Source organism: Plecotus auritus, assembly GCF_963455305.1.
Source record: "Plecotus auritus genome assembly, chromosome: 3".
Taxonomy (NCBI): Eukaryota; Metazoa; Chordata; class Mammalia; order Chiroptera; family Vespertilionidae; genus Plecotus; species Plecotus auritus.
Window position 1 is genome coordinate 188,465,824 of NC_137772.1, and position 16,045 is coordinate 188,481,868.

A 16,045-nucleotide genomic window follows, 5' to 3' on the forward strand; every position below is an offset into this window, starting at 1 on the left:
CATGGGTTTGCTCACCTCTCCACTCCCTTGTTTTAAAATAACAGAAGATTATTTTTGTCTTAAGACTCTTGAACTTTCTATTCCTAAGATACTCTTACTCAGCTATTCATAAAGCTAGTTTATTTAGGGAGGAGGAGTTGAGAAAAAGAGAATAATTAAGATGATTTTTTGGGGGTAGAATTTTGGTTTGATCAGCTTGGATGGGTGGACTGGGGGAGGAGAGAGGAGATTTGAGATGTCTATTATTAGCTTACATTAATAGAGTGCTTGAGGGCTGTATTCGTTAGCTATTGCTGCATAACAAATTATCCCCGCACATGGTGGCTTAAAACAATGAATGTTTATGTTCTCACAGTGTCTGTAGGTCAGGAATCTGGTTGTGGCTTAGCTGAGCCCTCTGGCTCTCACACAGCTACAGGTGTCTCAGGACTCACCTGGGAAGGATCCTCTTCCCAGCTGACTCTGGTGCTTGCTGGCAAAATCCATTTTCTTGCAGGTTGTTTGACTGGGGCTTTATTTCTTCACAAACTCTTAGCCAGAGGTGTCTCTCAGTTCCCTGCCTCTGGGCCTCTCCACAGAGCATCTCACAGCTGGCTTTAGAGAGTGCTGGCTAGAGAGGAGTCCATCTTTTGTAACCTAATCACAGAAGTTATAGTCAACCACTTTGGCCATACTTTATTTGTTTCAAGAAACAAGTCTTTAGGTCCAGCCCACTCTTAAGGGGAAGGAATTACCACAGAACTGAAAAGCAACAGTTGGGGATCACCGGGAGCTATGCCAGAAGCTGCCTACTACAGGCACTATTCTAAATGCCCTGCACATTTTAATTTAGTCCTTACAACACACCTTACGATAGACATGCTATTATCGTCTCCATTTCACAGATGAGGTGCCGGTAAGTAAAGTGAGTTGCCTGAGGTCACAGAGCTGAAGTCAGTGGGGGACAGAGATTTGAACCCAGGCTGTCTGATTTCAGCATCTGTCTTAACTAGTTGGCAGCACTGCCTGAAGTGGAGGTGTCATGAGCTGGAGTCTAGACTTCTTGGGGGAGGATTGGGCTGGCCAAAGAGATGGAAAGATGAATGCTCTAATCCTAAAATAAGAATCGCATCTGATTTCCAGTTTTTTTCTCTCTGGCACCCCGACTCCTCCAGTGCCAAGGAGTATAAGTGTCTGCTCAGGTGCCCCCTACAAAGGAGGTAAGAAAAAAATAGATTTAAAACTTTTTTTCTGAGAGAAACCAAAATGGCGGCATAGGTAAGCACCTAAACTGCTGCCTCGCACAACAATTTCAAAACTACAACTAAAAGACAGAACGGACACCATCCAGAACCACAGGAAAGCTGGCTGAGTGAAAATTCTACAACTAGAAGGAAAGAGGAAAGCTCACAGAGAATTGGAGGTACGGCAAAGGGTCTTTGTGTGCGCAGAGAGGAAGGGTGGCTGAGAGCCTGGCTGACTTTCTCTGGCGGAAGGGGGAAGGAAGCCCCCAACCGCACTGAACCCCAGTTCTGACTGCACTGAACCCCAGTTCCGGGCGAGCCCCTGGGGACCCACGCTCTTGTGGGGGGAGTCTGGACTCTCTGGCGGAGACTCGGGAGCTGGGGAAGGCAGAAGTCTGAAGGCGCGCGCGCCAGTGCGCACAAAGGCTGCGGAGGTTGCCACAGGCTTTCCCTAGTGGAAGGGAGTCAGAGGCTCCTGACTGCACTGAGCCCCAGTTCTGACTGCACTGGACCCCAGTTCCAGGCGAGCCCCTGGGGACCCACGCTCTTGTGGGGGGAGTCTGGACTCTTGGGCGGAGACTCGGGAGCCGGGGAAGACAGAGGTCTGCGTGTGCGCGCAAGGGCAAGGCTGACTGGAAGCCAAGACTGTCTGCTCCGCCCTGAGACTCCACCCCATCCAAGCCGAGCACAGAGGCTATTGCAATTTGGCAAGTCTAATCCTATAAGGCTGTCTCCAGCACCGAACTTCTGCCAGCATAGACTCAGCTGATCCTTACAGCCAACTGGCCTGGAGGTCAATTCCTCCCAGTGATACCAACAACAATCAAGACTTAACTACAACAAGGCTGTACACACAGTCCACAAAGGGGTGCACCAAGAGTGTCCACCTCAGGTTAACTGGGGAGGCCGACCTACTGGGCCATATAGGAAACCTAGCACACAAATTTACCCTACCAACTCAGGGAAGCAGTGAAAATGCGGGGTCAAAGAAACAGATCACAAACGAAAGAAATGGAGGAAAACAAACGACTGGATATAGAATTCAAAACCACGGTTATAAGGCTTTTCAAGAATATCCTAGAAAAGGCCGATAAATATAACGAGACCCTCGAAGATATGAAAAAGGACCAACTAGAAATTAAACATACACTGACTGAAATAAAAAATATTATACAGAGACCCAAAAACAGACTAGAGGAACACAAGAATCAAGTCAAAGAATTGAAATACAAAGAAGCAAAAAACACTCAACCGAAAAAGCAAAAAGCAAAAAAAAAAATCCAAAAAGTTGAAGATAGTGTAAGAAGACTCTGGGACAACTTCAAGCGTACCAACATCAGAATTATGGGGGTGCCAGAAGAAGAGAGAGAGCAAGATACTGAAAACCTATTTGAAGAAATAATGACCGAAAACTTCCCCCACCTGGTGAAAGAAATAGACTTACAAGTCCAGGAAGCCCACAGAACCCCAAACAAAAGGAATCCAAAGAGGACCACACCAAGACACATCATAATTAAAATGCCAAGAGCAAAAGACAAAGAGAGAATATTAAAAGCAGCAAGAGAAAAACAGTTAGTTACCTACAAGGGAGCACCCATACAACTGTCAGCTGATTTCTCAACAGAAACTATGCAGGCCAGACGGGAGTGGCAAGAAATTTTCAATGTGATGAATAGCAAGAACCTACAACCAAGATTACTCTACCCAGCAAAGCTATCATTCAGAATTGAAGGGCAGATAAAGAGCTTCACAGATAAGAAAAAGCTGAAGGAGTTCATCACCACCAAACCAGTATTATATGAAATGCTGAAAGGTATTCTTAAAGAAGAGGAAGAAGAAAAAGTAAAGAGAAAAATTATGAACAACAAATACATATCTATCAACAAGTGAACCTAAAAATCAAGTGAATTAAAAACCTGAGGAACAGAATAATCTGGTGAATATAATAGAATCAGGGGCATAGAAAGGGAGTGGACTGATAATTCTCAGGGGGAAAGGGGTATGGGGGGTTCATGAAGAGACTGGACAAAAATTATACACCTATGGATGAGGACAGTGTGGGGGAGGTAAGGGCAGAAGGTGGGGTGGGAACTGGGTGGAGGGGAGCTATGGGGGGGAAAAGGAGAAACAATTGTAATAATCTGAATAAAGATTTATTAAAATAAAAAAAAATAAAGCTTTTTTTCCCGTTACCCCTCCCTCCCTCCTTATCTTTCTCCCTCTCTCCTTCCTCCCTTCCTTCCTTCCTCCCTTCCTCCCTTCCTCCCTCCCTTCCTTCCTTCCTTCCTTCCTTCCTTCCTTCCTTCCTTCCTTCCTTCCCTCCCTCCCTCCCTCCCTCCCTCCCTCCCTCCCTCCCTCCCTCCTTTCTTCCTTCCATAAATTCTGACTGCCAACTGTGTGCTGGGGAAAGTACTAGATCCTGGAGAATATATTTTTAGCTCTCTGAATACAAAAGATGTATCATTTTGAGACATTCTTAAACAACTGTAGTTTTTCCTGAAATCATCTACTGAACTGTCATCTACTTCAACTTGAATTGTCTTCCTATGAAATGTAGCATCATTACGTGTTGTGACAGGACTAGAAAATAAGCCATTTGTAAAGCACTTACACAGGTTCGAACTGGGCTTGCTACTTTGGCTTCCTCTATTATTAAGCAAATCCTTAATTTAACATATGATGTTGAAAATAATTTTACAATATTTCCAATTAAGTTAATTTTCACATTGCTTTTGTGTTCTTTGTCATCGCATGTAGAATGATAAGATTCTGTTTTACATATTATTAATGAATATGGGGTGTGCTTTTCCATTTGGGTCACTAATAGCTCACTATTATCTAATTTCAGAAATGAGTTCAATACTCATTCTACAAATTATTAAGTAACCAACTTCTCCAAATGAACCACAATTCAGAGTTAAAGCCCACATGCCAATTTTTCTACATTTGTAGCAATCCCAAACAAGCCAAAACTTCAACTAAATAGGTTGGAGAGAATTTAGAAGCTCATTATCAAGAAGTTTGACCCATAACCAAGATAGGCCATCACAGAAATGAAGAAGAGATGAAATTGTACAGCTTATTTTTATTTTATTACTAGAGGCCTGATGCACGAATTCGTGCATCAGTGGGGTCCCTCAGCTTAACCTGAGGGATGGGGCCAAAACTGGCTCTCCAACATCCCCCGAGGGGTCCCAGATTGCGAGAGGGCACAGGCCAGGCTGAGGGACCCCACCAGTACACGATGGGGGCTGGGAGGGATGCGGGAGGTTGGTCAGCTGGGGAGGGAACGTGGGAGGGCTCCAGGGCATATCCAGCCTGTCTTACTCAGTCCTGATTGGCCAGACCCCAGCAGCAAGCTAACCCACCCATCAGAGCATCTGCCCCCTGGTGGTCAGTGCACATCATAGTGACTGGTCAACCAGTCAACCGTCTGCCCCCTGGTGGTCAGTGCACATCATAGTGACTGGTCAACCAGTCAACCGTCTGCCCCCTGGTGGTCAGTGCACATCATAGCGAGTGGTTGAGCGGCCTTAGCATATCATTAGCATATTATGCTTTGATTGGTTGAATGGCCAACCAGATGACCAGACACTTAGCATATCAGGCTTTTATTATATAGGATTATTATTTTTTTGTTAATCCTCACCCAAGGATATTTTTCCATTGATCTTTTAGAGAGAGTGGAAAAGAGAGGGAAAGACAGAGAGAAACATTGATGTGAGAGAAACACATCAATTGGTTGGCCTGGGCCAGGAAGGAGCCTGCAACCAAGGTACATGCCCTTGACCATGCCCTTGACCAGAATTGAACCCGGGACCCTTTGGTCTGCAGGTCGACACTCTATCCAATGAGCCAAACCAGCTAGGGTGAAATTGCCCAGTTTAAACCAACATTATCCAATCTCCAATTTATAGTAGGAGATAATTGAAGTGGCAACCCTGCTTTTTACTTAATAAAAGACTTAAAAGCAATGGGGAAATAATTGTGCTGCTTTCTGCTGAATATTTAGACTATTACCAAGAAAAGTATTTTGTAAAAACCAGCCTATGGTTAATATCAAGAAAGAAAGAGCTACCTGGGAAAATCTAACCTATTACAATTTTAATTCCAATATGAGCTACCAATTTTGTTATACTGTGCCAATGTAAGAAACATTCAAACCTGTAGAGAATTTTTGTGAGTTTATTTGAGCCAATGCTCTAGAGAATGGCAGTTTTGCACCTTATTTTATACATTACAATAAAAAGAGAAGATGTAAGTGGGTTACAGGAAATCCATTGGTGATAGATTGATAGATCAGGGAGGTGAGAGAAAGCAAAGATGGGGATTGGATAGAAAGTAAAATGATAGATGTTAGGGTTGCCTAAGGAGGAACACACGAGGCCAAAAGGAATGATAGATACATTTATTAGGTCATCACCAGATGGGCTGAGCACCAAAATGGCACCAGCACCCAGGGATGGAGAGTCAGAGATTTTAAAGGACTCTATGTGGGCTTTTTTTCTGGGTGGAGAGTTCTCTGGGCAGGTCTGGAAGGAAAAGATAATGGTCTTAGCAAGTGGAATGTGGTTTTAGCAAGTGGAATGTGGTCTAAGCAAAAGGGAATGTTGGTTGTGAAGTGGTCTAAAGGTCAGTTCCCAGGGGAGGGGGTGTTGATCCAATTATTTGATCAGATTTAACAATAGACATATACATCTTTAACATAGGTGGGTGCAGGATAGTTAAGAGTCAACAATGAGAGGATTTGTGGTCTCTGCTCTGTTGTGGTGCCTGTGTTTTGAGGGGTCTGGAAAAAGGAAATTACTTTGACATTACAACAGTATGTTATCCTAGATGCAGAAAGATAACAGACAGGCTTAAGTAAGGTGAAAATGACCTTTTTCAGGGAAGATTCTAGCCGAGTACGTGACTACCCACCATAAACTGCTTTTAGTTAAAAGGTTTTTATTGCAGACCATTCTTTCTGGTTATTTCAGGTCTCCGAGTTTGTAAGACTGCCTTGCAGGCCTCCCCTGAGCTTATCAGGTTTAGCATGTGGTCTCTTTTCATCCACAACTGCTAGGATATTCTGATTAAAAAACAGACACACAACTATTTCTAAGGGATAAATCTGAGAGAATCTCACAATAGCTCTATTTGGCCATTAAAAAAAAGTCATCATATTGCTGCCATGGACATATTCTGGTGATTTACGTGGCTAAATCTAAGAAATTTGTCTATTAGAATTGTAAAAACTTGCTTAACAAAAGTGCTCATTTTTATGTGGCTAAGAGTCCAACACAGATATTCTCCAAAGATTACCATCATCGCCAGTCAAGTAAAATCAGCATTCTAAAGGATTCACTTAGCTGGGGACATTGCTCTCTGGGTCTCAATCAGTCTACCAGTTAAGGCCTTATGAAACATTGACTAGTTCTCAGCACGTTTGTGGGTGATATGGGGCTGTGGACGGCACACCTGCTGAACACCAAGATCTCAGGGGGAGTTTTATAAAATAAACCAACAGATTCCTTTGGTTCCTCTTCTGAAGATTCTCCTTGGTAGGTCCTGGCACGAGGCTCCCAGGAATCTGTTTTTGTTTTTTAAAATATAATTTTATTGATTTCAGAGAGGAAGGGAGAGGGAGAGAGAGAGAGAAACATCAGCGATGAGAGACAATCATTGATCGGCTGCCTCCTGCACACCCCACACTGGGGATTAAGCCCGCAACCCATGCATACCATATGCCCTGACCAGTAATTGAACCTTGACCTCCTGGTTCATAGGTCAATGCTCAACCACTGAGCTCTGCTGGCCGGGCTTGTTTCACTTTTTAATGGAAATAAACCAAACACAAACTTTGTTCAGCACATTCTGTTTTTTCTTCATTAGTTAGTGTTACTATAATGAACATTAACTGTTATATATTACAACAAACAGTAATATCATGGACTATTGAAGTCTGAAGACATGTTTGTACATTAAATAATCTGGGATGTCTAGGATTTTTTTCTTGTATTTATTTACTTTTGTCTTTCCTCTTATCCTCAAACATATCCAAGCATCTTTTAAAAAATATTCTTACCTTGCTTGTAATTTTTTGTTTTAATTTGGGAAGGCTGGGAACACTGAAAACAAGTTTGTTAGAATATGTTCATAACAAATACAACAAATTTACAGATTTTATTTTTTACTGACAATCTCAATGTTAGTAAGGTTGTATTAAAGTGAACACTTCCTGATGTTGCTTATGCAAGTGTTAATGTAATTCTTTGGTAAAGCAATTTGACAATACATTCTTAAAATACTCATATTCTTTAGTATAACATTTTTACTTCTAGACTAATATAAGGAAATAATTAATTATACAAATTATCTACAATAAAGTTTGTTTTATCATTTATATTAGCGGAAAATGAAAAACTATCTAAATATTTAATAATACAGGACATTTTAGGTAATTTATAGAAACTTATCAATGAAATTATAGCCATTAAAACTGATAGATACAGCCCAGCCAGTGTGGTTCAGTGGTTATGTACCAAGATGTCACTGGTTCAATTCCCTGTCAGGGCACATACAAGAATCAACCAATGAATGCACCGCTAAGTGAAACAAGGAATAGGTGTTTCTCTCTCTCTAAAAAAGTCAATTGAAAAATTAAAAACACACACTGAAAGGAACAAAGATATTGAAATAATTTTATTACACATGCATAAAATATAACATTAAATGAAGATGGCAAATCCCTCTATCCATGGCAGAGGTTACAAGTCCTATATAATAAAAGCGTAGTATGCAAATTGTCCCCTCTACCGGGAGTTCTTCCGGGAGTTCAACCAGGGGGTGGGACCAGCCAGGGGAAGGGCGGGAGGCCTTGGCTGGCTGCCACCAGCGGCTAGGGACCCTACCAGTGCACGAATTTCATGTACTGGGCCTCTAGTAATATAATAATAAGTTAAGTATTTTATATAAGTTAACTAATTTAAACCTCACAAAACCCCAATAAAGTACTATTGTCATCTCCTTTGAATAGGTGAGGAAACTGTTACTAAGTAACACAAATAATTGTCAGAGCTGGTATTCAAATCTAAGCAAGGCGGATCTAAGAGCCTGTGCTTCTAACCACTGGGGCTTTGAATAGGGACATCTCAGTTTATGCTGCTGTACCAACATAATTATGCATGGTGCCCCATTTCATTCTCAGAGATCTAATTTAGATGAGAAACCATATGGTTACACTACTCTAGGGGCACAGTGTCATGCTAAAAAAAATTAGAAAAGAAGAAGAAAGAAATTCTCAGTGGATCAGACACTGAGAATTTTCTGAGAACGAACACATGTGGAATCTGATGGGAGAGGGAACTAGTAACCCAGAACATGACTGATGTAAGGAAGTGTGTGATCATAAAGAATCAGTAACCAAGTGGGCCTCATGCCTGGAGGCTGGCAAAACTGGGAGGGGGCCCAGGGGCAACAGTATAGGGAGGACTGGGTGACTATAACAGGAACAGAGACTTCAGTTGTAATAGATTGCAAAAATGGTCACAATACATCTCCCACTAAGAAGAGGTAGTATCTCTTCCCCTACCCCTTGAATCTGGGCCGGTCTTATGAGTTTCTTTGCTGAAAAGGATGTGATTGAAGTGATGCCATGTGAGCTCTGAGCAGGCCTGGGCTAGCCTGGTGGAAGATGAGAGACGTTTGGAGAAGGACCGAGGTACCCTAACCCACAGCCAGCTGCTACCTATCAGACATTCAAGTGAGGCCACTGAGGACCAGCCAAACCTTTTGCAGACCAGCTGACTGCATATCCAGGAGCTGACTGCCAATGCATGAGCAGGGCCATAGAGGAACTGCCCACGGAGCCCAAATTGCTGATCCACAGATTGTAAGCTGGATAACTGGGTGTTATTTTAAGCCACTGAGCTTTGGGGTTGTCTGGGATGCTGCAAAAGCTAACGGACACACCGGGAAACCCCTGCAAACATCTCCAACTTCCGCTCCTCAAAAGTTTAGGCAGGGTTTCTTTGGGGGTGTCTGTGCCAGACACTGGAAACAGAAGGGCAGTGGCTGGGTCTAAAGTTACCTGGGGGGAAAAAAGGTCACTGAGCCCAGAAAATCAGTCCTGATGTATCTTACCCAGTGAGATGTGCGTGGTCTATTCTTCTATAAGACAAATCATGCATATTGAGATATGCAAAATGAGATAAGAACAAAGTAAATTTTGCCAAAAATCTAAGAGAAATCGTTCTTTATCCGGAAATTATTCTTTTTTGTTATTTCATGTTGCTGTCAAAGAAAACCCTCCCATCAGGCCTATTCCTGTGTAACTCAAGTACTAGAATTACAACCCAGTGTTACCACAGCTATAATTTTTGCCCCAAGAGAGGTCATTAAAAGAGTTAGAACCATTTCCCCTTTTGAAACAAACACTTGCTCATGCCACGAGTTTGGCCGTGAATTGCACCCAAACCCCTGTTTCATTGCTAAGATAAGTAAATGAGATCCGAACTGCTTACACGTTTGCAAAAGTAACTCCTCTCCCAAGCAGAAGGCAGGATGTAGCATTGTTTTATGTATTTATTTTTTATCGAGGTGAAATTCACATATAACAGAATTAATCACTGCAGAGTCTACAAGTCAGTGGCATTTAGTGTATTCACAATGCTGTATAACTACCACTTCTCTCTAGCTTCAATGCTTTTTTATCACCTCAGAGAAACACCCATCATTAAGTATTCACCGTCCCCTCCTCTCATCCCCTGATAACCACTACTGTGCTTTTTGCCTCTGTGGGTGTGCCTATTCTGGATATAGGATAAAAAAAGGAATCCTTCACTCAAGCAGACCTTTTGTGTCTGCTTTTTTCTTAGCATAATGTTTGCAGATTTCATCCCAGGTGTAGCATGCATCAGTACTCCCTGAATTTATGTTATTACATTATATTCCATTATATGTATGTGCCACAATATGTTTCAGCATGTTTCCATTGATGAGCATTTGGATTGTTTCTGCCTGCAATAAACTCGGTTCCATATAGGGTATTCTTTGTGTAACATTTGTTAGAATCAGTTTGGCTACTGAAAATGTGATCTCGGTTGAGAGAGAATTCTCCCTTCCTTCTTTAATCTAGGTAGGATAAAGAAAACATGGTTGGAAATATAGTGTAGTAAAACAAACAAAAAAAACCCCAAACCTAGTCACTGTTTTTTGTGTTTTATTAAAAAATATTTTTATTCATTTCAGAGAGGAAGGGAGAGGGAGAGAGAGATAGAAACATCAATGATGAGAGAGAATCATTGATTGCCTGCCTCCTGGACGCCCCCCACTGGGGACTGAGCCCACAACCTGGGCATGTCCCCCTGGCCGGAATCGAACCCAGGACCCTTCAGTCCTTAGGCTGATGCTCTATCCACTGAGCCAAACCGGCCAGGGCTAAAACCTAGTCATTGCTTAGGTTACATACTGTTAACCATGCAGAATCAAAAGTGGCAGGGAACATGCTTCTGCAGGCGGATACTTACATCCCTCATCTCTCAGGTACCCATAAATTTGGAGCGATGAGTGAATGTTGTATGAACCTGCTTTGCACCTTGGCACAAGGCTCACTTGGGCAAACAGCCCAGGCCCTTTTATTTCAGGCGCAGTTGCCCTGGCACCTCCCCTGATCTGCCCACTGAGTCTCCCATGCACCAGACAGGTGGTAGTTGCTGAGCTCTGTCAAAGGAAAAGACCAGCATGCAATACTTCTACAAACAGCTGAATTTAATACTTAGCCGGAGCACAGTCTCCCCCAGGAAAGCAAGGAGCTGATTAATTAGGGTTTGGGAAGTACGGAGCTGAGGGAGTGGTTGGTGGACGTTCAGAGGCAGTAGTGGGGTGAGGTCAGCTGTGGAAACCTGGTTGTTTAGATGAGAAGGATGTGCATTGGCTGACTTTCAAAAGCACGGGGCTGTTTCAGGCTGACTTTTCAGAAGTGTGTTCCCCTTAGGCAAGCTGTCATTGATCCATCAAACCAGTTTAGAACTGGTTCTGGTGGTTCCTTGTTGCCATAACTACAGAAGATTTCATCTTTTCTGAGGAGTGTGGGAACTTTTTAATTTACTTTTATTTTCCTAGGGGCGTGGGAAAATCATAATGTATGTGGAGGACAGGCATGCAGGCTTATGCGCAGAGGCAGCACAGCAGCGAGGCCAAAGCACAGGCTTCTCACTCCACCTGGCAGACTGGATACTTGCATTTAGCTCGGCTTTTTCTCGAATCTCCACCCTGAGTCTTATTCGGGGATCAAACATAAAGCTCTGAGGAAGAAGAGAACATGAGGGCAGACAACAGTAGGGAGTACGAGAGCCGTTGAGAGATGTCAATCAAATTTTGGAAGCCAAATAGCAGATGGGCAGTTGCTAACTGATCGAGCAGACCAGGGAAAGCTGAAACCATACTGCTTGCCGAGAGGGAAGCCAAGAAGTGAAACGCTGCTTTAGAGCCTGGGAGATCGCAGGAACTGCGGTGCCAGTTATCGCTAAAGGCGTACCCACACCGGAAAGATGGGTTGAAATCCTGTAAATGAAGAAGTTGGGCCCTGTATCGCTTTCCACACAACAGGCCAGCAAGAAGCCACTCCAGAAGGACATGGGAGGGTGTTGAATTGAGGGACTCCGAGGTCAGGCGCAGGGAGAAGGCAGGGAGCTCTGCAGAAAGTGGGGATTAAGTGGAAGTCGATATCTCGCCAAGTGAGATCCTGAGACGCTTTCCCTCACGTGGCTCCCAGAATGCTGGCAACCAGGTTGCCACCCACCAAGGCAAGGAACCGGAGGCAGATCTCTCCCCGGGGAAAAGGACCACCCCAGGAAAACAGACCTAGAGATGTGGGAGGCGCCTCCTAGGGAATGGCTGGGCCTTGCCCAATCATTCTGCAATCATGTCTACACACAGGGCTTCTTACTAGGTTTTAGTGCCTCACTCTTAAATGTAAATGAATAAGCAAGATTTGCCAGACATTTGGGGAAAGTCTTTGGCATGGAAAAAATAGAGATAGAAGGCTTTGAAGGAAACTGAGACATAGAGGAATCAGAAAAATGAAGACCTATAACTCTTGGCCTCAAAGTGATAAAAAGCTGTTGCATTTACAAAGAAAGAATGAGATGTTTTTTAAAAGCCATGTTTACAAAAAAAAACCCCAAACCAAAACAAACAAACAAACAAACAAAAAGAACAAAACCAATAGGCATCACATAATAGCTGTATGACTATAGGGATATTATTTAACCTCTGTGAGTCTTAATTTATTTTCCTATAAAATGGGGATAACAATAGTAACTAATACATAGTTGTCATGAGCATTAAGTAATTTAGTACATGAAATAAGTACACTGTTAGTGCTACTTTTTCACTTGCTATTTTACTGTATTATATAGCAGGGCAGATGTCGCCTTATTTAGTTTTAGCAGGTCAATAAGTTTATTTGAATAATTGCTACTTTTATTTTTTATTTTGCTGATTTCAGAAAGGAAGGGAGAGTGAGGGAGCGAGGGGGAGAGAGAGAGAGAGAGAGAGAGAGAGAGAAACATCAATGATGAGAGTTCCATTGATCTGCTGCCTCCTGCACACCCCACACTGGGGATTGAGCCCATGGCCCTAGCATATGCCCTGACCAGGAATTGAACCATGACCTCCTGGTTCATAGGTTGACACTTAACTACTGAACCACACTGACTGGGCAATAATTGCTACTTTTAAATTTATCAGACTTAGAAAGAAAAATTTGGTCTACATAAGCAACATGGAAAAGCATGTTATCTAACTCAAAAGTACTTTTAAAATTAAATGAGTAGTAATTATTTTTAAGAAAAAAGAGGACATTGTCAGCTTTTTTAAAAAGGTGTGTGTGTGTGTGTGTGTGTGTGTGTGTGTGTGTTTAATACAGTGCAAAGCAACACGCCTGGCCCATCTCAACTCCTTCACTGCCTGGGGGTGGGGGCGGGGAAGGGAGGGCGAGATGCTTCAGTTCCTCAGTCTTCTCCTTGTCTGAGATGACCAAGATATAAAAGTATCTGCTGCATTCAGCTTTAAACTTCACATTATTCTTATTTTTCTTAATCTCAAAAGACTTGGCATCCTTTCGCTTGGCTGCAAGCAGAAAGTCCTTGATTTCCTCAGTTTTGCGGGGATGGCTACGAGGGGGAAGGAGAGCAACATGATCTACTGAGACACAATCTCCTACAAATGTTATGCTATGCTTATACAGATTGCACCTTATTGGGCTTAAAATTTAATTATTTTTGCTTTTGCATTCTTTCTTTTTTTAAAAAATATGCTTTTATTGATTTTTTAGAGAGAGAGGAAGGGAGAGAGAAGAGATAGAAACATCAGTGAGAGAGAAACATTGTTTGGCTGCCTCCTGCACGCCCCCTAGTGGGGATCCAGCCCATAACCAGAGTACGTGCCCTGATCAGAACATGGATCCATCATTTGGGGGCACCTCTTGGTTCAAGGGTGGGCACTCAATCACTGAGCCATACAGGCCGGTCTTTCTTGATTCATTTTCTGAATCCATGTCTGGAAATAAATCTGTATAGATTTATTCAGAATTATTCTATATAGTGGAATTATTAGGGTCTATGGCTAGATCTATATGAGCCAAGGGATAGTTTTTCTGGGTCAACCAGAAGGCAAACATTTCATGATTAATATGACTGAAATACATTCTTTAGAGCAGTGGTCGGCAAACTCATTAGTCAACAGAGCCAAATATCAACAGTACAACGATGAAATTTCTTTTGAGAGCCAAATTTTTTAAACTTAAACAATATAGGTAGGTACATTGTTATTAACTTAATAAGGGTACTCCTAAGCTGGCCTTTGCTAAAAATGTCCTCAATCTGATTGAGGTACACTCAAGGGGCCAAAGAGCCACATGTGGCTCGAGAGCCGCAGTTTGACTGCTTTAGAGTCATTAATAAATCAGGCTACAATAGATATAACCTGTGCTGTGACTTTGTGCTTACTCATTGATGAGAAAGTTGTCCTTCACATTTTAATTTTTTTTTTTTAAGCTATGCCACTGTTTTGGTTTTCCTCAAGGGTCAGAGTACAGCTTTCATGCCCTCGTTCTCATTATCTTCACTTCTTTCTCTGGTTATAAACAATGAAACAAATCAACAATCTAATATTTGCCTGGCCCTCAAGGACACATATGGGATTCAGAGATTCAAAGCAAAAATGCAACATTAAGGTACATTATATCACTAGGGGCTGAAAAGAACATAGATAATAACTGGAAAAATACCGTATCAAGAAATGTTAAAAGTCATGATGATTTTTGTGTGGGCTCAGCCAACACTTTTGAAACTTGGACCTTTGTTTCCTTGATTATAGTTCTGAGTTTTCTCTGTCCTTCTCTTGCTAGTCTAAACTATTTTTAACAGCCTCAGGGACAGAACCAAAACAATTCTATTTGGTGTAATAGCTGGACACATATTGGGGCCCAAGTATTGCTGGGTGGTGCTTCCACCCCCTCTTATTCATTGGCAATGAGAAACACCATCCCTTCCTTCAGAAACACTGATTTATTTCCAGACTTTCTCTTAATTTTATGCAACCTTAACAAGATTTTTATCATTTTTTTCTTCTCTGAGTGCCAATTCCTCTGTTTCAAAGCAGCAAATGAAATGGCCTCCCACTCTGTGTTTATGGCAATATTGGGGCATTCTGCTCTTAGAGGCTGAGTCTTTTCTTTGGACACGTGGCTTTCCCCCATCCTACTGTCAAGGATGGACTGACGGCAGGGGCGGGGGGGGGGGAGGGGGCGGCTTGAGGGGGGTCAGAGGTGGGGGCAAAGGCACCCTTGCGTTTCAAGAGTGCCTACCTACACCACCAGAGGCTCCAGCTAGGTTTAAATGGCAATTCCTCAAAGGGCCTGCGGCCTTTATCGAGTGATCGAAATCACCTGTTCAAGGTCGCACATGCAATTATTCCTGTTTGCAATCAGACAGGTCCCACAGGACCTTGCGGGGGTGGGGGGGTCTACGGCGGGTCGGCTCTTGGCTTCATACCCACTCTACCTCGCGCCCTGAAACCTGCGCAAACGCGGGGAGACCGCGCCCTCTCGCGATCGCGTCCCCGCCGCGGCTGGACCTGGAACCCACGCCCCCCTCCCCCCACCTCCCCCAGGCGGCGGCTGCTGCTGTTTCTGCTGCTGCTGCTGCGGCCGCGGCGGAGGCACCAGAGGAGGTGGTGTCGGACCGCACGGGGCTGCGCGCGCGGGCACGTGGGGGGCGCGCGCCTACATAAGCCACGCGCGGCTCAGCGCGCCGGCCTGGGAGGGAGCGCTGAGTCGGCGAGCGCCCGGCGCTGCAGACGCCGCCAGCTGGCCCGGGAGCGGAGAGGAGGGAGCCGGTAGGAGACGCCGGGGCGGGTGGCGCCGGTCCACCTACAGACCTCTCCTGGCTCCCGCCCGTCTTCGAAGGCCGGCCCGGGCTGCGGCACCCGCAGCGGCCTGCGGAGGTGAAGCCGGGCTGGGCGGCTGGCCTGGCAGGGTGGGCAGGGTGGGCAGGGCAGGGCTGGTCGGCTCCAGCCGCGGTGAGGTAGGGGGCGGCTCGGCATCCCCCGGGCGGGGCCCTCTAGGCGGTGGTCCTGGGTTTTTCTCCGGGTGCTCCCCTTGTGGGGCGCCTGCAGAAGTGGCCCGGGCTGGTGCCTGGGCGTCCCGAGACCTGGGGGGAAGGGCGGGGGTCGGTGTCCCCGGGGCGCCTAGTGGCGGCGGGTGGAGCAGCGTCTCGCGCGGGCCCCTGCGGGGGTTTGGGATCAGCGCTGACATGCATGGGGCTGGCTGTGCCCTT

General features: G+C 44.3%; 1 protein-coding gene across 5 annotated transcripts in view; it reads left to right on the forward strand.

Moving 5' to 3' along the window:
• Nucleotides 1-15,528: 15,528 nt before the first annotated feature.
• Nucleotides 15,529-16,045, forward strand: part of CAPRIN2 (caprin family member 2) — a 41,064-nt gene continuing 40,547 nt past the window's right edge. For all 5 annotated transcript variants that reach the window (XM_080660934.1, XM_080660937.1, XM_080660935.1 and 2 more), the window contains exon 1: nucleotides 15,529-15,713. The gene's annotated coding sequence lies outside the window, so the exon portion shown is untranslated. The remainder of the gene's footprint in view (nucleotides 15,714-16,045) is intronic.